Raw genomic sequence first — 24,410 nt, 5'->3', positions numbered from 1 at the left:
GCACTCAGAATTGCTGCATTTAAAGTATATTGTAAAAAAGCAATACTTGATTCAATTAAATGGTGATCTTTCTATACTTGCCTGAAGTTATATACATAGATTTATACAGCCCTGCCACACATCATGGCTAGTATGATAACCTGAATTTTGTGCTGCAACACATGTATCTCTCATTCCAGCCAGCCCCTTTCCCTTCTGCCCAAAATTGCATAGTAAAGAAGCAGCAATAGACTGATGAGGTAATCTCTCTGCACTATTCTTCAATCAGCATGTTTCTTGTTAGTACGTGTGAATGCAGCACACCTGTAAATACTGCTTTTCCTCTTATCCTGTACACAATGCTGATGCATAAGAGATTCCAAAAGGCCAATATCAGGTAAAATTCAGGTATGTACACTAGTTGCATTTAAAATACACTTAATGATTAAAAAAAAAAATACTTCAATAAATTAAATTTTTTAAATATCCGTCCAGTGCGTAACTTTTAGCTTCAATGGATGGTTCATTGCAAGTGGTGAGAAACTGACAGAAGAGGTAAAAATATATTTAAAAGTATATATAATATTAATAGTATTAGTATACTAATAGCATAATAAATAGTTGGCAATTCTTAGTAACTAGTCAGACAGAGACTTGGATCATTGCAAGCAATTCTGAGTGATTAAAGGTCATTTGTTACTAGGTTAGAATAATTCTGACATAACTTAAAGCGGAGTTCCACTCAAAAGTGGAAGCTCCGCTTATTTGCCTCCCCCCCCCTCCATATTTGGCACCTTTTGGGAAGGAGAGGGTACCTGGTTTTGACAGGTACCAGCTCCCACTTCTGGCTCAGTTCGCCGAGGCGAACTGAACTGGAAATTCTGCCCCCTCCTTGCTCCTGGGAGCTTTTACGGGTCCCAGGAGACTGCCGGACCAATCAGGAGGCACGGCGCAGCATGACCTGCGCATGTGCAGTGGGCACCAGGCTGTGAAGCCGCAAGCTGTCACAGCCTGGTGCCCACAGTAGAGATGCTGGCGCCGTGCAGGACAGAAGGAGAGAAGGGACTGCACGGGTGAGTACATCGCTGGACCCCGAGATAGGTAAGTGTGTGTTTATTAAAAGTCAGCAGCTACAGTTTTTGTGGCTGCTGATTTTTAATAAACATAAAAACGCCAGGAACTCCACTTTATTAAGATGTAAATTTAGAGGAGGAGACCATGGTATGAGCCTTTCCTGCCCAGGCACAGCAGCCATAGCATATATAGCACCCTCCTAGTTTAGAGTAGGATGTTAGTTTAGTTCTTCTGTAAGCAGTGGAACAGGGGTTGATTGCTTAGGGCTGCTCATTGTTTCACAGGCTGTTGCTCTGCTATTTCCCCCCTGTCTTCTAGAGGAACTCCAGCCAATCCCTAGGGAGGTGTGCCCAGAAGGTGGAGGGAGACTACATAAGTAATCTGAGGCCTGAGCAGCAGAGGCAGAGTGTTCCTGGGTCCAGTTCTACAGGAGGTGACCCTTGTGCATGGCTTCTGCCTCTGGGTCAAAAGTCTGTGAGGAAGCCAGCCTGAAGACACAGAGGTCTTCAGGACTTTGCAAGTCCTAGTCAAAAGATCCAGTTGGGTCAGGAGAAAGCTCACGACAAAGAGCCTGGAAGAATTTGTGGAAAAGTGTTCAAGCCGTCTGGAGGCGGTGTAAGTCTACATCTCCCTCAGAGCCTGGTGGATATTGGCAGAAGGTAAATGAAGATCCTGTGGCTAGGTGAGTACATGACCCCTGTACTGCAGAATGTGTAGCTTTTGAGTACAAGTCACAGTCAGCCTAGAGATGCAGTGTAGCCAGCAATTTATGCAGTGCAGCCATCAGTTTGTACAGTGCAGTCAGGAGTTCAAGAGTCCTCAAGTTATACAGTTTCACAGTTTCCCATGCTCCCTACTGATATCCAAGTTCATCTGTTCCCATAAAATCCCCTAGACTGTTTTCTGAGCCAGTGGAAAAATGAAGAAAATGCTGTGTGCCTGGCTGTGTGTGCTACAAAGGGGAAAATAGGACCGAGTTCACCAGCGGCTATTTAGGGGGTGCACTGCACATATAAATAAATTTAAAGTTGAGTTTCAGAAAACAGTGATATACAAATCTATGTTTTCTGTTTTACCTGCAATATGGATATGTGATATTGGTCAGCCACTCCTACTTTAGCATTACTACTCCTCACCACTTGCCCCCTTGACCCTGTCCCCACACAACTCCGGTCACCCTCCTCCTCCATCCTACGCTCCCTCACCCACATCTTCAATCTCTCCTTCTCTACTGGCGCATTCCCCTCCCCCCTAAAGCACGCGCACATCACCCCCATACTCAAAAAACCTTCCCTGGACCCCACCGACCTGAACAACCTTAGACCCATCTCCCTGCTGCCATTTACATCCAAGCTCCTTGAGCGCTTAGTCTACAATCGCCTAAGCTCCCACCTCACTGACAACAACCTCCTTGATACACTACAGGCTGGCTTCTGTCCCCTACACTCCACCGAATCTGCCCTCCTCAAAATCACTAACGACCTGCTAACCGCCAAAGCTAATGACCACTACTCAGTCCTCCTACTCCTCGACCTCTCCGCAGCCTTCGACACAGTTGACCACCCCCTCCTCATTAATAAACTACACTCCCTTGGCATCAGAGACTCCGCTCTCTCCTGGCTCTCCTCCTATCTATCCCAACATTCCTTCAGCGTTACCTATAACGCTACCACCTCCCCCTCTCTCCCCCTCTCTGTTGGGGTCCCCCAAGGCTCTGTCCTCAGGCCCCTTCTCTTCTCCATCTACACCTCCTCCCTCGGCAAACTGATACACTCCCACGGCTTCAACTATCACCTCTACGCCAATGACACACAAATTTACCTCTCCACCCCTCACCTCACCCCTTCAGTCTTCGCCCGTATCACCCACCTACTGAACGACATATCAGACTGGATGTCGCTCCATTTCCTCATATTGAACCTTTCCAAAACCGAGCTCCTAATTTTCCCCCACGCCCCCCCCCCATTCTCTCCATCACGACCAACAATGCCACCATCAGTCCCACCCCACAAGCCAAAGTCCTAAGTGTCGCTCTAGACTCAAACTCATGCAGGCTCCACCTCTGCAACATCTCCAAAATACGTATGTTCCTAACCCCAGACACTACTAAACAACTTGTTCCCTCCCTTATTATCTCACGTCTGGACTACTGCAACTCCTTTCTCACCGGCCTACCCCAACACAGGCTATCCCCGCTTCAGTCTATCCTGAACTCAGTGGCCAGACTCATCCACCTTACCAACCGCTCCGCTTCTGCCACCCCCTCTGTCATTCCCTCCACTGGCTTCCGATTTCCCAACGCATTAAATTCAAACTACTAACATTGACATACAAAGCCATTCATAACGCTGCCCCAAACTACCTCACCGACCTGATACCCAAATACCACCCAACCCGTACCCTTCGCTCCTCACAAGACCTCCTACTTTCTAGCTCCCTGGTCTCCTCCTCCCACGCCCAACTGCAGGACTTCTCCAGGACTTCCCCCATCCTCTGGAATTCACTAACCCAATCCATCAGACTGTCACCTACCCTCCTGACCTTTAGGTGCACCCTGAAAACCCATCTCTTCAGGGAAGCCTACCCCAACCTCACCTAACAGCCAATCTCCTCCACTCCTCCTACCACTCCATCCCCCACAGCCACTTCCTCCTGTACCACTATCCCCTCCCTCCTAGATTGTAAGCTCAAAAGAGCAGGGCCCTCGAACCCCTCGTGTATTGTTTTGTTACTGTCTTGTCTCATGTACTGTCCCCCACTATAATGTACAGCGCTGAGCAAACCTTTTGGTGCTATATAAATACTGTATAATATTAATAATAATTACTATCTGCCTGTCACCTGCCTTACTGTATTATCTGGCAGAGTTTTGTAAATAACTACAGCAGCTATTTTCCTGACTATTAGGACCATGCTATCATAGTGGAAAAAAATCCAGGTGAGTGCCCTCCATATAAATACATGTCAACTGTCTCAGATCCTATCGTACTGTCCCAGGATTTGAACATTATTCTGGGGACCCATGGATCCAGGCAATTTCAGGGTGCTGGAAAGATTTCATTTTATTATCATATTTGCCAACTGTGCTGGAGCCTGACTTCCATAGGTGTCAACCATGCCCAAGCGGAGCCTGACCTCAATAGATGCCAACTTTGCCAGAGCCTGATTCTGATATGAGCCAACTTTGTCGTAGCTGAGCATGACTTTTATATGCACCATCTGCATCTAAGTTCCCATAAGTGCCAAATGTGTCTGAACTGAGCCTGACTCCCATAGGTGCCAAGTGTGCCTGAGCAGAGCCTGATACCCATAGCTTTAAACTGTGCCTGATATGTACTGCCATAGGTGCCAACTATGTCTAAGCTGAGCCTGATTCCCATAGGTGTCAATTTTACCAGCCTGACTTCCATGGGCAGCTGTGCCTAAGAGTTCATTCCATAGGTGTCAATTCTCTCTAAGCTGAACCTGACTCCTATAGTATCCAAGCCTGCCTTTTCCTTACTCCAGTAGGTAATAGTCATGTCTTATTCTGCCCTCTGTGCCTAAACCTGACTTCCTTTGGTGCCAAATGTGGCTTGCTCCTATAGATACCACCTTTCTCCGACTCCCTTAGGTGCTTAGGCAGGCCTGACTCCTGGCTGCACTGTCTAGCAGAGGTGTGTAAATCACAAGACTGGCTAAACAGAATTACAAGTCATTTGACAGATTAAGTATTTCACATGCATAATTAGCTCTCGCCATGCTCTCAGAGCATAAAAATTGCAGGTAGGAGGATTTATGGATCTAGAACATGTCTGGGTATTAGAGTAGAATGGCGCTAAGACAAAGAATTAGCTCTATTTCTATATTCTATATGCAAAAGTAGAGGACAAGTTTCATATTTTAATAAATATATTTTGTCTTGAAGTTTACTTGTGTCTTTGAAGCTTGTGGTACTGTATAAAAGGAGTATTTTGTAAATACATTGACTGTGGCATATTTGTGTTGAATATGTTTCTTTAAACCATGTTCAATAATCAGGGAAATGTAGCCACACATTTTTTTATCATGTTCTGAAGTTGCATATCCCCAAAGACAAGCTTTACATTACAGCCAGGACATTCCAACATAGTCATATCATGCTGCTAGAGACACATCATAAAGCTACAAAAGCCATACAATCCTACTAGAACCAGACTGACCACATTGCTACAGAGTGACCATGCCGAACCATCCTTCAGCATATTTTTGATCCATCTTGTGCAAAAGGGGATTCAGGGTGAGAGAAGTCATGGAAAGGGAATGGAGAATAAGATGCCAAAATGTCCATCTGAGGCACACACATTTTTATGAAAGAACATCAGACTTTTGTGTGCCACAAGGTAGGGCCATGTGACTTAGCAAGTATATATCCTAATGCACTCTTTACCAGGTTTTGGGGCTGGGGTATATGGATCAATAATGCAACATGTTTGTGAGGGCATCCAAGGCTGAAAAATATATGAACTACTCCTAATTTTTACAAAATATAGAAAGTTGGTACCCCAGAAAAGAGATAAAAATAAAAACATATGTAGATGAGCAGACATCCCCCAAGAGCAACAGGCCTGCTAAATGCCAAACTCCCTCTGTGATCCTCAGCTGGCACTTATAGCAGCACACAGGGTTCTATGGACCCTTCACTCTCCTGAAATAAAAGAACAGCCCAACTTATTTGGAAAATCCAACCTAGTCTTAACAAGACCACAAAAAAAAGCTTGCTTGAAAGTTGGAACGCTCTTCAACAACCTTGTAATCCGTAAAACAATCAGGCAGATCAAGCCAGCACTTGTTAGGGAAAACATATGGGAGCATCTATTGTTCACCTGTATAAGGTGAAGGCTTTGGGTCTGTCATGTTGATCCTGGCTTCTCTGCTGTTGTGTCCCTGTAGCCTGGGAGGTAGCAGTTATACAATGCTTTATTAACAAGTTCAGGTATCCATAGACCATGTGCAATCTTCATATCATATATATCATATATATATATATATATATGTATATATGATATATGATATCATATATCATAACTGGAACAGGAATTGGGACTCAGTTGTACAGAGTATTGAGCATTATACACGTAACAACTGTAAGTAGTGACATCGATAGGCCATGAACACCACAACTATCTAGTAAATCAGTGACCTTGAGCCTTGGTTCACACTGATGCGGTCTGGAATTTGCAGCGTTTTCTGTGCGAATTCCGCACCATATCAGAATTGCACCCCGTTCATGCGAACTGCTGCAGGTGTGTATGTTAAGATAACAACACCCCGAAAGCAGTCCGCAAATGGTGGTGCGCTGTGCAGAATCGGATCACATAGGTGTGAATACCCATGCCATCCGATTCTAGTGCGGCCCCAAAAAAGGGTCCTGCCCATTTTTGGTGTGGGTGCAGTGCAATTAGAGCCATACAAAATGTATGGCTCCAATCGCACCGCACACAAATCGCACATGATTTGCACAGCGATGCAGTGCAGTTCCTGTGTGAATAACATGCGATATACCGCACCGCATGTATGTGAACCCAGGCTGAACAATTTACAGAAAGTAGGTTCATGTTATTCAGATTTCACTGGTTGTGTCTTAGTTCCAGGTCAGTCACACACTGAATACAAACTCCAAAATCAGGCTGATAGCTCTGAAACCTGCACTTATAAAAAAAAAGAAGTGAGCAATAGAAACTCAGGAATTTGTGTTCTCAGAAATTAACTCCAGGCAAACAGCAAAATACACAGATAAATTACATATGTAATGCTACCCCTGCAGGAGACGCTGGCAGATTTAGGGCCTCTGCTCTTGCCCAGCCCTATGTGAGGACTCAACCTCACTGAAACCACCAGGATACCTTTCTGTAAACCTCAGTAAGCACACAATAATTAGGCTCACAAATCTAAAAAAAGGAATAACAGACTGTATTGCCAGGTTAAAGTCATAAATGTATCACAGAGTATATTGGCATGATAGTCAACTAGCATGTACACAATAATGAATGCACAATTAGCTTCACCAAGTCCTTTACAGGGAGCTCCAGATTTCAGCATAAACAGTGATTCAAAGGGCATAAACAGTAGCTTTCCACATGAGATGAATCGCCCCAAGTGACCAAAAAAAAAAAACAACATGAATCAACTATGCCACATAAAAAGTCTCAAACAAAAGGGCTACATTTAGGCCAGCTACGTTGGGGCCCTTTAGAGACATTGGCGCGCAGGAAGATAAGGGTGTGTCTATAGACTGGGTGTTAAGATACTGCACATGAGAAGCTGAGTTAGCAAGGGAGGGGATTCTTTAGATGCAGTTAAGTACTTTTGACAAAGTCAGACCCAATTGCAGCAGTAAGATGTCAGGTTATGCACAGTTGTAATAGTAAGATGTTAAGGTGTGTACAATTGCAGCAGTAGAATGTTAGGGTGTGCATAGATGGCACAGCAGGCTCAGCTCGGTCCAGCCATCCGGTTCAGGATACAGCAGCATCTGGCAAAACTCGGCACAGCACTCCTTCTCCCATCCTCTCTATGGTTGACATGCTCTCCAACCACCCTGCTCCTTCCCAGGCTTTCCTTTTATCAGACCCATCTGCTCTCGGGTATCACTGGGAATTGTAGTTGCTTTCCCAGTGATGTCCATGGCTCAGATCCTCCGATTACAAGAGGATGAACTCAACTCAAATTCAGGTAGTTACACTAGTTTATTTAAAATATAAGTAGAAACCTTAGATTGTGAGCTCCTTGAGGGCAGGAACCAATGTGAATGTGCAATATACAGTATATGTAAATCGCTGCGTAAATTGACAGCGCTATATAAGTACCTATAATAAATAAATATAGCTTTGGTATAGAAAGATTTTTCAGTGCGCGTGAACCATCCTAGGACAGCCTGCTTCACTTCATCATCATTGTGTTCACTTTTTCCACAGAAAGATTCATCTCTTGTGCAATTTCACGACAGGTTATGTGTCGATTATCCAGGATCAGGCATTCCACATGCTGAATGTTCATAGGAATGACTGCTATGGGCTGGGAACCACCATGACTAGGATCGTCACTGATGGATGTATGGCCATCTTTGAAACACTTACACCATTCAAATGTCTTCGACTGAGCATCTCATCACCGTACTGTGCTTGAAGTCGTCTGTAGACATCTGCAGGTTTTACGCCTTCGTTCACAAGAAACGTCATCCCCACACGCTGTTCAATGCACACGCTAACACTGTTGTCTGCCATCTTGAACTGGCCCAGGACATGTGCACTGCCTATCAGTAATAGGACACATGTACCACTTACTACTACGTGTAGTACCATCACGCTAACATCCCTTTTTATACCTGTAAAATGAAAAGTCATGGTTTGACCTGAAGGCCCCTCGTACGTTGAATTACGTTTAATAAATGCATAACTGCAATTATTGGAGTTTTTTAATAGCTGCCTGGAGTTCACCTTAAGTTGTCAGCAGACTTGCAAAGGTTAGCAGTTCTTTCTGTTGCTTAGTGGGGGCCCAAACAGAGCGGAACGATTAGCTCACCCTGTGTCTATGCACCTGCCATTCTAAGTGTATCTTTTAATTCCTAGAAAATTGTTGTTGAACCCATCTGTTAGCGTTTTAATGGTGATGGAACTTTCCTGCTGTTACTATCAGCCATTGTCTACCCTCTCCAGCAATAAATTGGAGATTTACAGTGGAGTTCATGATGCAGTTCAAGGCTCTGACATACACTGCTGTTCACAAGCCACAAAGCCATATATCCAACTCTCTTTCACATTTAATGGTTGATTCATTACTTATGTTTATTAACTTGATATTTTTTGTCTTAAAAGCTAACCAAAGAATGTAGCTATAAATGGCCAATAGGCCCCAGTAAATTGCTGTAAAAATATCTTACTTTAACTATGGAAGATAATAGAAGGAATACATCTGACTCACCTAAAATAAGCAATGCCGCAATGCACACATGCTAAATTATATGCATTCAACCAGTAAGCTTTCTAGGTTAAAGAAACCAGTTATGAGCAAAATATGGGGCTTCTGTAGCTGATCTCCCCTTCTAGAAATGCTAACTGTCTGACTGTCAAACTGAAGCTTTGCCTTCATTACTTTCTGAGAGATTAGAGCAATCACAGAGATAAGGAATATTAACTTGCCGTCTGCTTGCTGCATGCTTCTCCTGTGTCTGTGGTTCAAAGTACTTAAACCAGACATACCCAGGCAACCAGCATTTTCAGAAGCAGGCCAGAAATGTCAGTCTTCATGCTTCTGTTGCTTCAAAGCAAATGTTCCAGATCTGCATACTTGACCTGGCTCAGTGACGCAAGACGTTTTAAAGGCAGAAGATCAACATGACAGGTGGCCAACTAGCACTGTAGGAAGTTGGGTTTCATTTATGTTTGTCCCAGCAAATTTTTGAGTTTTCATGCGATAAGGGAGTGTCAGGATTAATTCCATCTTATATTACTATTTTGCTTTACAGTTATGTTGGCAGGGCTGGATTTAGATAAATCGGAGCCCTGGACAAATGTTAAACTGTGGCCCCTTTGTTGGCAGATACAGTTCTTACTCCATTCAGCAGAAGGCGTCTTGTAACTATGTTTATGGAGTGGAGATTCCGACAGATGTTTTTCTTCTGCAGCCTCTGTAGGCGTCACAAGGAGAGCAGCTGTCCAACTGGACACTGCCATCCCTGACAACTTTCCTTGGCCAGCTTGGTTGGAGTAGCCCTTTTTAATAGGGAGCCCTGGTGAGGTTCGGCATGTTTGTTGCTAGTGGTTTGTGTTGGGACAGGACCTAGCTCTATCAGGGAGAGAAATTGAGAGTTAGCAGAAAATTCCTGTGGAAGGAGGACAGGCGTGGGGGTACCACAAGACACCTCAAGACCCAAGTCTCCAGACTTGCCACTGCAGACCTTCCTATCTCCTCTGCATTCTGCCATTGCTTTCTGCCCTGCCAATCAGCCACCCCTCCAGCAGATGCTGCTCTAGTAAAATAGGCCTTGCTTGTGCTGTGACTTACTGTGCCCATAGATATACTGTACCACTGATTAGCTGTGCTGTGACATTCCAGTTTAAGCCGGCTTATCTGCACTGCTTATCTTCACCTGTGCCATTAAGGACTGTACCAGCACTCTACCTGGAACTATTACTGCGCTTGTTACTGAAAGTGAATTGCACCTATTACCGCGAGAGTTGCTGTCCCTAATGCTACAAGTTTTATTGCACCTTTTATTGCAAGTCTTGGTGTACTTATTCTGCAAGTGTTTTGCATTCATTGCCATCAGTGATTATTCTAGTGCTAACTACCGTGTTCTACAAGCATCCTTGTCACTCTTTAACCTGCATACTTCTGAATACAGTAACTTCATCATTGTCACTCTTTAACCTGCGTATTTCTAAATTCAATACCGGTTAACTCTTCGTGGACTCTGTGTGTTATATTGGGTACCCTGCTCCTGGCGTCGTCTACACATTGGTGGTATATTGCAGGCCCTCTGACATGGCCCAGTTCATAAGGCGCTGAACACTCTACTCCCATGCATCTTTCTACCTTGACTTTTCCAATAATTCACTAAGATACATTCTGGAGCATAGTATATTTTATGCTAGGAGTGGGTCATACTAGGGGATATGATCAGGGCCGAAACAAGGGGTAGGCAGGAGGGACAGCTGCCTTGGGCGCAGAGGAACAAGGGGCCAAATAATAGATGCAGGGTGGCATACCCATTCTATGGCATGTATTAACAGTGGGAGAGGGGGGCGCAATTCTGGAGTGTTGCCCTGTGCACTGGAAAACACTGTCTCGGTAATGCCGCCGATGCTGTAATGATGCATCACTTCATGTGCAAAGGAGATTGATTGCATAGGTGAAGCTTCTGTGGACTCTTTAGGCTTCCATAAAGTAGTCTGGCTGGGCATTATTTGCATCTTGTGAGGCCCTCTATGCCAACCCACATGAGCTAAGATAGGTACTCAGAAGCACAAGGCTCCTGAGACAAGGAGAAATGACCAAAACATAGGCCCTTCTCATAATTGCCTTCCTTGTATTCCTAATACCACAACCCTTGTAACAATAACACTTATCCTCCCCATAAACATTAAACCAACTGTCCTTGTAATCCTAACACTTCTTGTAATCTTTACATTAACCTCCCTGTAGCTCTTACACTAAACTAAAGGAAAAAGAGAGTCTGCTGATTGCTGACCTTGCCACATCATGGAGAAAGTTAATCTGCTAGCAGGTGACCAGACCGGATGCTGTAGGCGGGACTGACGACTGTGTGGAGGCCTTATCAAAAGAGAGAGAGAAACCACCAGAGTTCACCAGACACCATCCCTCAGGTGAAAGGGTCCCAAGCATTATCAAGGACAGGGAACACTGACACCTACTCTACCTGTAGCACCCTCCTAGCTCAGCTAGAGGAGCTTGAACTTAATGGTTTGTCAGGAGCTGGTTAGCAGCTCAGGTGTGATAGCCAGAGGGGTCAAATTGTGGTCAGGGCTGAGAGACACTGAAGGCCAGCCCCTCTGGAATTACCCACTCCTCTGAGGCTTTCGGAGGCACTTCAGCCAATCCACAACAGAAGGTTTGGCTAGGCCGAAAAAAAGTGAAGAGGCTGTGTCAGGGATCCCCTCGATCCCCGCCGCGATGGTCCCGGCGCAGGCGCACTGCACCGCCCTGTGCAGGGACACGGGCACTAGGTCCGGGCCGGCCGCGGCGTTCGAGTTCGCGCATGCGCAGTAGAAGCCGCGGCCGCCCGCTGGGCACCAATGGCAGCCCAGGGCGGGATATTTAAATGTCCCTGAAGCTGTCATTCAGTGCCTTCTGGTCCTACCTGTATCCTGCGAATCTGAACCTGTGCCTAGTAAGTTATTTGACCCGGATTGCTCTTGACCTGCTGATTTCTCCTGCCCAGACCCTTGCTTTGCCTGACCTCTCTTTCTGAATGCCCCTTATTAGATCTGACCTACTGTTGCTGACCTGGCATGTGACCCGACGATTCTCTGCCCGCTCCCTTGTACCATACCGTCCTCTACGTTACCAACTCGGCCCGTCTGACTTCGCACTTGCTCAGCCATCCATCCATCCCATCGGGGTCACCCGACCTCCTCACATCTGGCTCTCCCTGGTTGGAGCCCCTGGCGAACACCCCTACCACTGACAGGTGTACTCAGTAGTGGCGACCTGGTCCCGGGGTACTCCAAGTCCATCCCCACCATCAGGGGCTCTGGTGAACAAGTACCCTGGGGCTTAGACTCCGTGCTCTGGGCACGCCTGACCAGTGGAGTGCTAGTGGTGCCGTTCGGCGGTCCCTCACAGCCTGCTCAGTGGCAGGACTGTTAGAAGTTGGGTGGAAGGTGTAGGAAGATGTGAGGCTGGAGGAAGAAGGCTGGTAGGAGGCCTAGTGGGAAGGGGCCTGCCTGCGAGCCTGGAGCTAGGAAGGAGGAAAGCTTGGGACTCACTGGCCTTCGAGCGAGGACCACCTGTATGGCAAGGAAAGAGTGGCCCAGCTGATAGGACTTGTAGCAGCAGCTATCCCGCAAGTGGTACAGGAGAGGATCTAAGTGAGTACACTTGCACCCCCTGGGTGGAAAGGGGAAGGAGCACTCTGGTGGGAAACCAGATTAGTCCTTTACTAGTGACTGTTCACTTCAATTAAAGGGACAGGAGCCAGATCCCCTGCTCAGGAAAAAAGTATCCAGACTGCTGGGTGAAAGGAGTTAATTTGGGGTCTGGGGTGGTACAACTAGGAGATACTGGCTAGCACTTAAACAGAGACTGTGTCACAGAAGAGAAGCTTGTGAATAGTTCAGGAAGCTGTCCTCAGATATCAGTTCCCTTGGGCATCCTATACCCCTCTTACCCTACTCAAGTTCTAATCCCTTCAATAAATAACAGAACCAAAGCTCAAAGACTGGTTTCTGTCTCCAAATGCAAGCTTGTGTGAAAGGTGCAGAATGACTGGCTATGCAGGACTATAAGGGGACCCAAATTCATCAGCAATCCCTGAGGGGGTGGTACTACATACCTTTGCTATTTTCCTGCACACAGTTCCAGACATTGCACATAGTTATTAGAAGTTGCAGCCTAGTTCCTTAAGCAGCTATTGTCTGACTACACTTAGCAGAGCCTTATCATCTGAACTGAGAGCAGTACAGTCAGTCCACAAGCTGAACCACTGCTGTGTCACCATTATCAACAATTCACTCTGCTAAGGAGGCCTTTCCCTATTGTGCCAAAAGTCTTGTAGCCTAAAGAAGAGCTGCTCTGTGCCAACAATCACTTTTACCAGATTGGCCACTTGCTGCTTTAGGTTCGCTAGTGACTACTGCCTTAAAGGAACATTACATCTGTAAAATTGCTGCTGACAGGGAGAGTGTTATTCTTCCCTCTCTCTATTATACTGTTTCTCAGAGAGTCACAGTCCACCTGTCATTTCACTGTGCACCAACTGGGCCCCATCATGCAGGCAGAACACTCTTCCTTCCCTTCAAGAACATTGGCTGTTTGGGGTAAAGAGCTCTTTTACCTATTTCAGGCTATCTCCTTGCCATCAGGTCCTTAGGGCCCAAAGCAAGCTATTCTACCTGTTTGATAGTCCTAGCTGCTCAATGGAGACTGTAAGATGACCTCAGGATGAAGGTATTGAGTTAGTTTCTGAAAAGCAGGCCTGATAATATTAATTGAGATTCTGTGGTATGTGTTGTCTTCTCCTTAAGTTCAAATTAACACCAGTGATAATTGCTTTGGCACATTCCAATTTCGTTTATGCTGTGTAACCAAGCTATATTGAAGATTGATATAAACCTCTTACCGAGTTTACTTCAATCTGTGTGTGAGTTCACTTTCTGGTGGCAATTTATTTCAGTTTACAGTACTGTGTACAGTACTGTGGTGTCAGCAGGGGTTGGGCTTTCAGAGTGGGGTCCAGACCCACAGGGAACCCAAAAACAATCCAGCAACTGCCAAGGGGGCAGTATCTATATTTACTTTTTTTTCTTACAGTCAAACATGATGTGTGTCTTTTTCAACCTAATGTAACTATAATACTGCAGGAATGAGCTGTGTTTGCTAATTCATTTGAACCAATCAGAAGTTGGATTTCAGTACCTAAGAGTTAGAAAGCTAATCACATTTGATCATCAGTGGTGCTGGGTTACTGCCCACCATTGCTCTTTAATCCATGTTGGTAAACTTCCAAAAATATTTATGTTTCAATGTATTTAATAATGTTTTCCAACAGTACAGATTGGTTATTCCATATATGTTGTGGTTACAAAAAGAACATAGAACATATAAATGAACAAAAATTAACATTTCCAATGAATAGGGAGAGGGGTGCATTATGTAAATGTCGATGACAATTTTTGTTCCTAGAAAGCGCACCCTGTGAACAGGTCAAACATGACAGGAATACAATGGAATCTATCAAGGCCTAGCAGGCCTATACATATATTAATAAAAGTATGGTGCTCCTATCCTTAAAAAAGAAAAAAGGGGGGTGGTCTCTTAGGCACCACTGCCCACTCAATGCCCATTAGGATATAGTCAACTCAGAAAGAAAGAAGTCAGAAAGAGGAGAAAGAAGAGAGAAAGCGAGGCGGGGGTCTCAATAGCCTGATATAAAAGTCCATCCACTCTTTAATATATAGATTATTATAGAGGGTACAGGTGAGTTTATCATTCACCATTCCAAAAATTTTTAACAGTACCAACTGATATGGAACAAGTTGAAGGTAGCATCACCTACTGTATTAAAAGTAAACTTTCACACCTTGCAGGATTTTTCCAGTGTTGTCACTGACCCTTGAACTAGAATTTGTGGGCAGAAATCCAGCAGGAGGCCTGTACAGTATAAAAGATCTCCAAAACCTGGCACAGCACCGATGTGACTGGGTTCACAAGAGACATGGTTGGACTTTTCCCAGCTTTGGCTTCCCTTAACAGTGGAGAAGGATCAAAGGTTCATGCAAAGTTAAACTGTCCATATACACAAAAATTCAGTCTATAAGACACTCTCAGCTAAGTTTTATGATCATGCCATAAATGTTAATTTGACAATAAAACAATAATCGTCATATTAGAAATCCTAATATGACGACAACAAATGTACTGTATATCTGACGGGTTACTGCATTACATTTGTATCAGTTCCTTGGAGTTTAGGACACAAAAATACTCACTAATCTTTTTCTTTCTTTGTTTCTTTCTCCCACTATGATTAGTCCCACATGGGCAATAAATTAAGTGCAATGCCAGTGCAATGGTTGAGGTTGCAGATAACAATTGGGGTTATAATTCTTCCTAAATTTCCTTATTATTTTATGTATGTATAGCTATTTTTTTAATAGAGCAACAGATGGTTAAAACCCTTACCAGTGCCTTTTTGTTATCTATCTACTGTATCTATCTATATAAGTGTTGAGTAGGTGCAAAGGCTGCTTTTCCACCCAATAAGTAGTGTACTCCCACTTGGGTTCCAGCTTTCTGCCTCTTTCACATTTCATGTTCTTCACCAACACTTGGTCTCCCGGTCACAGCAGCAGTTTGACGAGAACTTCATCCTCAGCCAAGTCCTTATGTCTATCCAGCACTACCTGCTTAGCTTTTTATAGCCTATCCCAATGTTCATGCACCCATGTGCTGGCCGTGCAGAATGTAGAGCTCTCTGAGGAGTCCAGCTATAAATCCACAGGTCGTAGCGTCCAAACATTAGGATGTGCCCTGTGTTTTGGTTCACTGTGTTGTTGTAGCCCTAAACTTCGACTCCTACATGCTGCTGCCAACAATCTCTGTGACCTTGTTCAAGCATCTGTAGCAGGCCCAGCAGGGTGTGGTTGAAATGTTCATAGGCCCCATTTCTGTGAGGATGGTAAGATGTGTTATCAGACTTCCGAATACCACTTAAATGGCACAACTTGGTCATTATCTGTGACTTGAAGTTTGAACCCTGGTCCGAGAATATGCGTCTGGGGCAACCATATGGTTGGACCACATATTCCCAAAACAGCTTAGCCGTGGTCTGGGCCACCTGATCATTGGTGGGTATTGCCACATCGAACTCAGTGAAATGATCAACAAAGACCAGGGCATAATATAATCCTGAGGGGGAGATGGAGACCATCAGGAAGTTCATTGTGACCAAGCTCTGAGGTAGTAATGATCATGAGAGTAATATTTTTGGGGGGCCTTTATTCACGGCACAGGCTGCAAATTCTCAGCAGGCCCATTGTACCCACTCTGCCAGCCATGGGAAACAGAAGCACCTCCTGGCCAGGGATTCAGTTTGGTCGGCCCCGAAGTACCCTCTGGAGGCATGCAGCATTTGAAAAACCTGAAGAATGTGTGACTGGGTGACCACAGTCTGTAGCATGTCCTGCTGCTTGGTGGGGATGCATTCTTGGTGATAGAGCACATTTGGTCCTGAGTCGATCCCACTGCCTCAAGATTGATCTCGCTGTAGCAGACAACCTTTGACACTCATGGGATGGATGGTTTGTGCCACCGTGACAGGAAACATTGCACTTGCATGAGGTTGGGATCTTGTTGCATGATCAGAGCCCACTCCCCCAGGGTGTGGATTTAGGCAAGTCCCTGGGACGTTGCTTGTTGTCCCGTGAGGGAGTAGAAGGAGGCGGCCGCAGGTAAAACAGAAGCCACCTCCACATCCTCCTGACTCATGTCCACATTCTCCCCTTTGCATTCTAACAGATAGCTGGAAAGGGAATCTGCATGTCCGTTAAATTTCCCCACTTTGTAATGTATCTTGTAGTTAAAGCAAGCCAATGGGGAGACCCGTCTCTGTTCCAATGCACCTAGTTTGGCTGTTTCTAGGTAGGCAAGGGGGCTGTTATCCATGAAGACCTTTTTTTCTGCCAGCGTGAGATACTCTGCAAAATTCTAAATGATGGCACACACCAGGGCCAGCAATTCCAGCTTAAAGGAGGCTGTGGCTGAGCCGTAGGCTGTGGCTGGTGTAGGCAATTACTTGTTCACATCCTTCCTTCTCTTGGGCCAGGACAACTCTCAAGCCATGTAGACTTCTGTCCATGTATACCCGGAAGGGTTTTGAGTAGTTGGCGTAGGCTAGTAGAGATGCAGATCTCAGGTTGTGTTTAAGAGCTTCAAAGACTGCTTGTTGGGGTTCTTGTCACTGGGACTGGATAGATGGTGAAGGCCCCCTTTTTTTCTGCATCGGCTGTTCATTCAACAGCTGGGTGAGGGATGCGGCGATATGAGCAAACTTGGGAATAAACCACCTATAATACCCTACTAGCCCCAGGAAAGAACGTAGCTTGGTGATAGTCTTTGGGGGGTGCCAGGCCTTCACCATCTGTACCTTAGCCTGATTCGGGGAATCCCACTCTGCCTCCACAATGTGCGCCAGATATCTGATCTTCTTAGGTGGCACTTGTAGCAGAATGTCAGGGCAGGAGCTGAGGAACGGACAGGCAGGCCTAACAATGTAACGCACTGGCTGACGACAACCACCACCCACAGACCGAAGTCCCTCAGGGCGCGGAGTCTAAGTCCCAGGCTGCCCTTCACCAGGGCCCCTGATGGTGGGGATGGACTTGACGCAGCCAGGAACCAGGTCGCGGCCCCCGAGACACCTCAGCTGCGGTAATGGCCGCCGCCAATGGCGTGTAGCTGGTGGAAGAGACAAAAGAGTAGTCAGACAAGCCGGGGTCAACAACAACAGGACAGAACAGTACAGGACAGCAGACGAGAATCACAGGTCACGAGCCGGGTTCAGCAACAGAGGGTCAGATCAAAGGAGAAATCAAAGAATAGTCAAGACAAGCCGAATCAGATACCAGGAGAGTCACGAGAGTCAGAACAGAGTAACAGCAACACAAAGACACAAGACACAAGTGCAAAGAGCATGTGCGGGCCACAGGCTTATATGTCATCAGCCACACCCCTCTGGAGGATGGACCACAGAAACCTGAAGGCATAAAAGGGCTCCCATCATGCACAGCAGAATCCAAGATGGACACCAGCACATGAAGTAACATAACCACAGGGAAAAGGTAGGACCTTGACACAGACTAGCTCATCAGAGTTGGACGCGGAGTTCCCCTTTTTCTTTTTATTGGAAGTATTCCTCAGCCCTCATTCCCTACCCTCTCCCTTCCTGAGAGGCAAACGTTATCTCCTGACAGATGGTGTGGGTCAACTAGGTTAAGACATCCTGAGTCTTGGTGCCAGGCAGTCTGCTGAAGTGTAACCTTCGTCACCCAAAACTGTGTAGGCCCACACATCATAAAACTGACCAGCAATTAATTGAACATTCCTCAGGTCAACTGTATGTTTCATATCATGGAGTATGAAGCTGTTAGTTTTAATTCAGAGTCCCAATGACTCCTCCCAAAACAGCTTAGTCAGAGCAACCCCCCTTTCAGAGGGATTTTTAAAAAGAGGACAGGCTGGCAAGCCTGTTAGAGCTTAACACATCTCCTGAGTTTAACATCATAGCAGAGGAGATCAAAGACCCTTCCTGCTCTGCACTTAGATCTGCTTACAAACCAAGGCATATTGGCAAGTAACTGAACTCTTTAATTTCCTCCCTATTATCTCCTTGCTGTACCTTTATATGCATATAAATATATTTTAGTGACATCCCTTTGTAAATTGTATTGCACCTGTTTGACTCTTTTAGTAATAAATCTTTCTTTCTGAAAGTGTTAAACTGTTTTTAAGCGCTTATTTGCAATTTTGAAGAGACACTACTGTGTTTGTTTAATTATCTGCCCAATTGGCCTGCGGTGACCATATTGGACAGGCGACTTTTCAATCATTATAGTGTATATTTGATAACGGGAGTTTCCCAGTCTCCGACAAAAGTGGTGGTGGCAGCAGAAGGTTAGTTGCGTAATTAACCCGACCCAGTAACAAGCGCATTCAGGCTGCAGGCACCGATTGTAGCCCATTAGCTGGACAATCGCTGTGCAGGGTGCAGCTGGGTGGGGCCTTGTTACGCACGTCACACCGCGGTTTTTAGATCGGCCGGTCCTGTGGTCGCGAGTTGGTGAGAAGGTCTGGGGTCTGACGCCGCGGGCGTGACGTATTACTGTTAGTCGCGGTCGTGCGATTGTCGCATGTTGGTGGCGGCGACCGTGGGATCGTGACAGCACTTACTAGACTTTAGTCTCAGCCCATATTGGATTAAGTGGGTGAACACCCAGTCCAGATTTTGGATATGATCCTCAAATTAGTTGGAAAAGATTATAATGTCACCAAGGTAGACTAGCACAGTCTCAAAATTGAAATCTCCCAGACACCTTTCCATCAGCTGCTGGAACATACTGGGAGTATTATTTCCCCTTTTTTTTTTTTTTTTTTTTACATTCTTGAATTGTTTTACTCTGTATAACTGAATCCCCTCAGCCTATGTGACTGAGGTGTCCCTGTTCAGTCTGTGTGGCTAATTTTTGCATAGTATAGTCTGGTATATATCCTTGGCCAGGATTGGGGGCCAGATATACGGTTCCTGCTATTATCTAGGTATATCGTATCTTTGCATATGATCGTGGGGGCCTAGTAATAGATGAATTCTGACATTATCTAGGTATATCGTATCTTGCATTTGATCGTGGGGGCCTAGTAATAGATGAATTCTGACATTATCTAGGTATATCGTATCTTGCATTTGATCGTGGGGGCCTAGTAATAGATTAATTCTTGAGGAAGTCTCACCACCGTGTGAGATGGGGAATTGTACCACCGTGTACACCCCAAATGGGTATCTGTGTGATACCACTGGGAGCTCCTCCTGGATTGCCAAAGTACATGATATATAACTTTGGAACAGGAGTGGCTGAATCCCTCAAGGAATGGAACCAAGGCACACGGGTTTAGTACCCCTAGAAGGGAAATTTCACCTTAAACTCTTGAAAGAATGTAAAAAAAAAAAAAAAAAAAAGGGGAAATAATGAGATCTATATATAGATTTGAGGTACAGTGCAGAAAAAATAAAAAAATAAGAGAGAATGCAGCCTTATTAGAGAAATGTGCTCATATTTTTGTCTAGAATTTAAGCAAGCTAATTGTGAGAGTATGTTGTTGTGATAAGATGTGTGAGATCCATGGATTGTATGTTGTATTGTCTGGGATGACTGTATTAATGTGCCTAAAGTGCCCTGTCAGCAAAATATCTGACAATACTGATTCAATATCAGTGGCATAATGATTTGTTTTGTTACTTATGTTTTAAGGTGATGTGATGTTGCACGTAAAGGTAACGAGTCAATTCCATGTTGGTCATGGCAACATCTAGAAGATAAACACATTTTGACCTTAAAATTACTAAATTTTGATTTTTAACTTTTAGAAGTTTAAACAAATTGAGACATGATTGGGGTTCCTAATCACTTAAAATCGTAAAGCTATAAGTGTAATATGCAGAAGTTTTGCACTTTCCAATTTAGGAATGTGATAAATTTAATGTAGGGAAAAAAAAAAAAAAAAAAAAAAAAAAACATGTAAAATATACTGCTCATTCTAAAAAAAAATTAATCTAAGAAAATTGTAAGTTGAAAATTGTGAAACACTTGCTGGGGTAACTATTGGTTTGGACATTTAAGCCGCACCCACTGCCATTATTAAAATTGATAAAAAGTCAAGGGGAATGTTAAAAGAATTAGTGACATGTAAAAAGCATTTTCACTGATCTTATTTAAAGTTTAAAAATCAGGAGTGCTGTCTCATATGTTTAAGGTGCTGACAGCCCACGGAGTGCTGACCTCCCTTTTTCTTTAACACAGGTTAATTGCATGGTTTGTGAATGAGAACAGCTGTATGGTCATGCAAATTTACTGAGCCAAGTGAACTCTAAAAGGAAATCAGATGTTAATAGTGAATTGTTATGTGTATTCACTATCTTGTGTTTGTTTGTTTTTTAGAAGATACAGTTTTGGAAATTCCCAATGTGTTCAGTATGGTGAAGTATAACTCTTGCACACGAATGGTAGCTTACTAAAAGGTTTACATTGAGCTGCTCATTTTTAACCATGATGTATAATAATAATTTTTTTCTTAATGGTATACCATAAACAAAATCCACGTGGTAATAGTTAATTTGACGTCAATAATTTTTGGTATTAGAAAAGTGCACTGTTAGAACAACTAAGAGAGAAAATTTTAAAAGTATGTACTGTATGTTTTGTTGTTAGATCTTTAACCATTGGTTTATTAGGAGGAAAGTGTCATGTTTGTTACTAAATGTAATTGATGCTTATTCATCAGATTAGATCAATGCCTTGGTTGGACTTCTTTCAGGCTTTCAGAACGGAAGATCACAGCCTTCATTAAAAAAAAAAAAAATCAACCAATGGAAGTATTGTTCTAAATTGTTTTCTTCCTTGTTTTATTAGTCTGTTTTCTTTTGTAAATACTTAAATGTTTCACCCCCAGTAGCTGATATTGGTGTAGTTGGTTAAGTTTGTACCTTCTTTGGAAGTTCCTAGTTGCCTATTTATTGGGTGTTAGATCTTCTTTGTTGTGTGTTCTGATCTAACATGTATGGGCTCTGGTATTAACGAGTTCAACACTCTAAGAGAGGTCCCCAAACGAACCAAAGCCAGAAATCCCCTGATACCAGTGACAATAGAACTGAGCGTTTTCTATCTTATAAAGTTTTTATATTATTGTGAAAGTTTGACTATTGAGTTGAATAATTGTTTCTCTATTTTAACACCTATAATATCCTAAGAAATATAATTAATGTATGTTAGTGTTACTATATTGATTGTTAAGCTTAGTTAGATATTGTCAGGGTCTTCAGCTTTTCTTCAGATCTGTCTCCTCTATTTCCAAAGAGCAACAGGTATGCTGGTACATGTAGTTCCATGACTTTAAATTATAAGGTTCTGCTGTTGCCTATTGTTCCACAAGACGTGTGTTTAAGGCTGCTTAACCTCCTGCTGATTTAATGAGCCCAGCCAGGCCATCTCTTCTCATTCTAATGTGGCTCATTGCCTCAGGCTTTACACCTTAAAGGTCCTAGCAGATTGTCTCTGTGTCTCCGAATGTGTTTCAATCCTGTTTCCTGTTTGGTGTCACCGTACATCTCTATCTGCTCTTAGAGACTCCTGTTTGTTTGCTTGCTTTACTACCTACTCCTAGTTTTCTGTTCCCAGTGTCTGTGTGTTTCTATGCATGTCAGCTTGAACTGAGCTCCCTACTGTCCAGTGATCCCTGTGCCTCATCACTGCAAGGGGTTCTTATTTATCAGTTAGTAATTCCCAGTAGCTTCCTGCCTGGGTGAGTACGAGGACCGCAACCTGGGGACTGTCTGCAGCAAACCCATCTCTACCTTCAAGAGCTCTGGAGAAGACAAGGCAGTTCCTTAGACTCTGCGCCTCGGCCCTTACAAGGGCCCTCGCCTTTGTTACATGTGCGGACATGCTGCGTTCTCCCCAGATGATACTGTTGGGTATCCTTCCTGTCTTAGAATCCTTGATATATCAGCTGTATCCTGTGTGCCTGCATTCCCTGTGGGCCCTGATCCCCAGTGCTACAAGTGTTTCTTACTAGCATTTTGTGTCCTGCTTGATTTTAAGACCAGTGCCCCAGTGCTGAACTGTCCTCCTGCCATTCTGCGAATAGTTAACACATGTTATTGTTACTTCCATTGTCCTTTGGGTTTAACAGGATGTCAAAGAAGTCTGGTCATGGGCATTAAAAAGTTTGAGAGGAGTACATGCATCTATGCATAAAGCCCTAAAACAATCACACAGCTGTATAAAGCTCTATTCATTGTAACTGTGTCATTGTGAAGACCAAGACAAGGATAGAGAGAGATAAAGAACTAAATCAATATTTATATCTAGAAATGGCTGCTCCATTTTCCCTTACAGTGCTAAGGGCATACGATTAAATTTGAATAGTCCCAGGGGTGTGATAAAGGCAGTCTTTTCTCTGTCTTGTTCCCTTACTAGAACCTGCCAGTAGCCATTTGCCAGATGGAGCATAGAGAAGAATTTAACTTGGCCCAATGCCATGAGCAATTCCTCCACCCTGGGTAACAGATAGGCATTTAATTTGCGGTAGTCCACACAGAACCTCAGACTCCCATCTTTTTTCTGCACCAAGACAACAGGAGCTCTCTCGGATGACTCCATTCTGTAACATGTTTCGGATCAGGTCCTTAACTACCTGGCAAAGGGCTGGAGGAATATGGTGGTGCCTCACCTGAATTAAAAAAAAATTGTGAAAATGAAGTCATATTTAAATTTTTTAGTGCAATGTGTAGTAGAAAAACACAGCAATCGGAAGATTACCAGTGTAAGCCAGTAGTATATTAATTATGAGTTTACTACGTAGTTTATCAGTCTGAGAACACATGATTGCAATTACCTTTATTGATTGCATATAATCATTGGACCATTTATAGCAGAAACCAAACCTCTGACAGGCTGATAAGTGCTATCATGAGATCCGGTGCTGCCATTGTTTCCTGGGTCTTGGCAAACACCAGCTTCATATAACCTGCTGATTTCACACAGCAACAAGAGTTTCTAAAGCTACATCCTACATTGATTTGGTTAATCACATGGGCATTCTAGTGACTAATCTGATGGCAAAACAGTCTTTAAATGCCCTTTGTATTCTTGGCAACTGTTAGTAATGTGCCTGTTCTGTACTTTACTAATGATTAATTATTTTATAATCAGCACGAACTGTAAGCAAAACAGTAAATAAATACTAAATAAGAAAAGCTGTTTACTTGTATCTGCCTTTGGATGTACTTTTTGATAATGTTCTATAAACTAGTGAACTAGCTATTGCACACAGTGCCCTACCCAGCCGTGGCTCCTTCTCTCTGCCACACTGCCAGTGCAAGTTGCACACATCTTAACATTGGATAAGTTGCTTTTGACACCATTGTTACAGCCTGAAAAGCTCATCACGGCCACTTGCATGTAATAGCTCAAGCAGAAATTACCTGTCAATGACTGACCCTGGGCACAGACAGCCTATGCCTAGGGCCAATCATTCCCAGGCAGTTTAAGCAATTGAATGTGAGTAGCCACAGTTAGCTGCAGAAGCTGTCAGTCTCATATTACTTTCAATGGGACTTACACCCACAGCTGATTGCAGGGAACCCCTTGCTGAGTCTCCCGCATGAAATCATAAACGGCCCCATTTGCAAGTGTGAATGGGGTCTTAAGCTGAATACAGGACACCATAAATGGTACACATTCCTTGCTTCCTCTGTGTTAATTGTGTAGCACTACCCCCCTCAGGAGGCGCTGAAGTTTGGGTCTACTTATAGTCCTGCACAGCCAGGCAACACTGACTTGCATTTAGGAGACAGTAACCAGTCCTTAAGCTTTGTTTTGAAGTTT

Source organism: Staurois parvus, unplaced genomic scaffold (assembly GCF_062004578.1).
Source record: "Staurois parvus isolate SC_StPar_1 unplaced genomic scaffold, SC_StPar_1.0 ptg000154l, whole genome shotgun sequence".
In the NCBI taxonomy this organism is placed as follows: Eukaryota; Metazoa; Chordata; class Amphibia; order Anura; family Ranidae; genus Staurois; species Staurois parvus.
Note: the sequence above shows the minus strand (reverse complement) of the source record.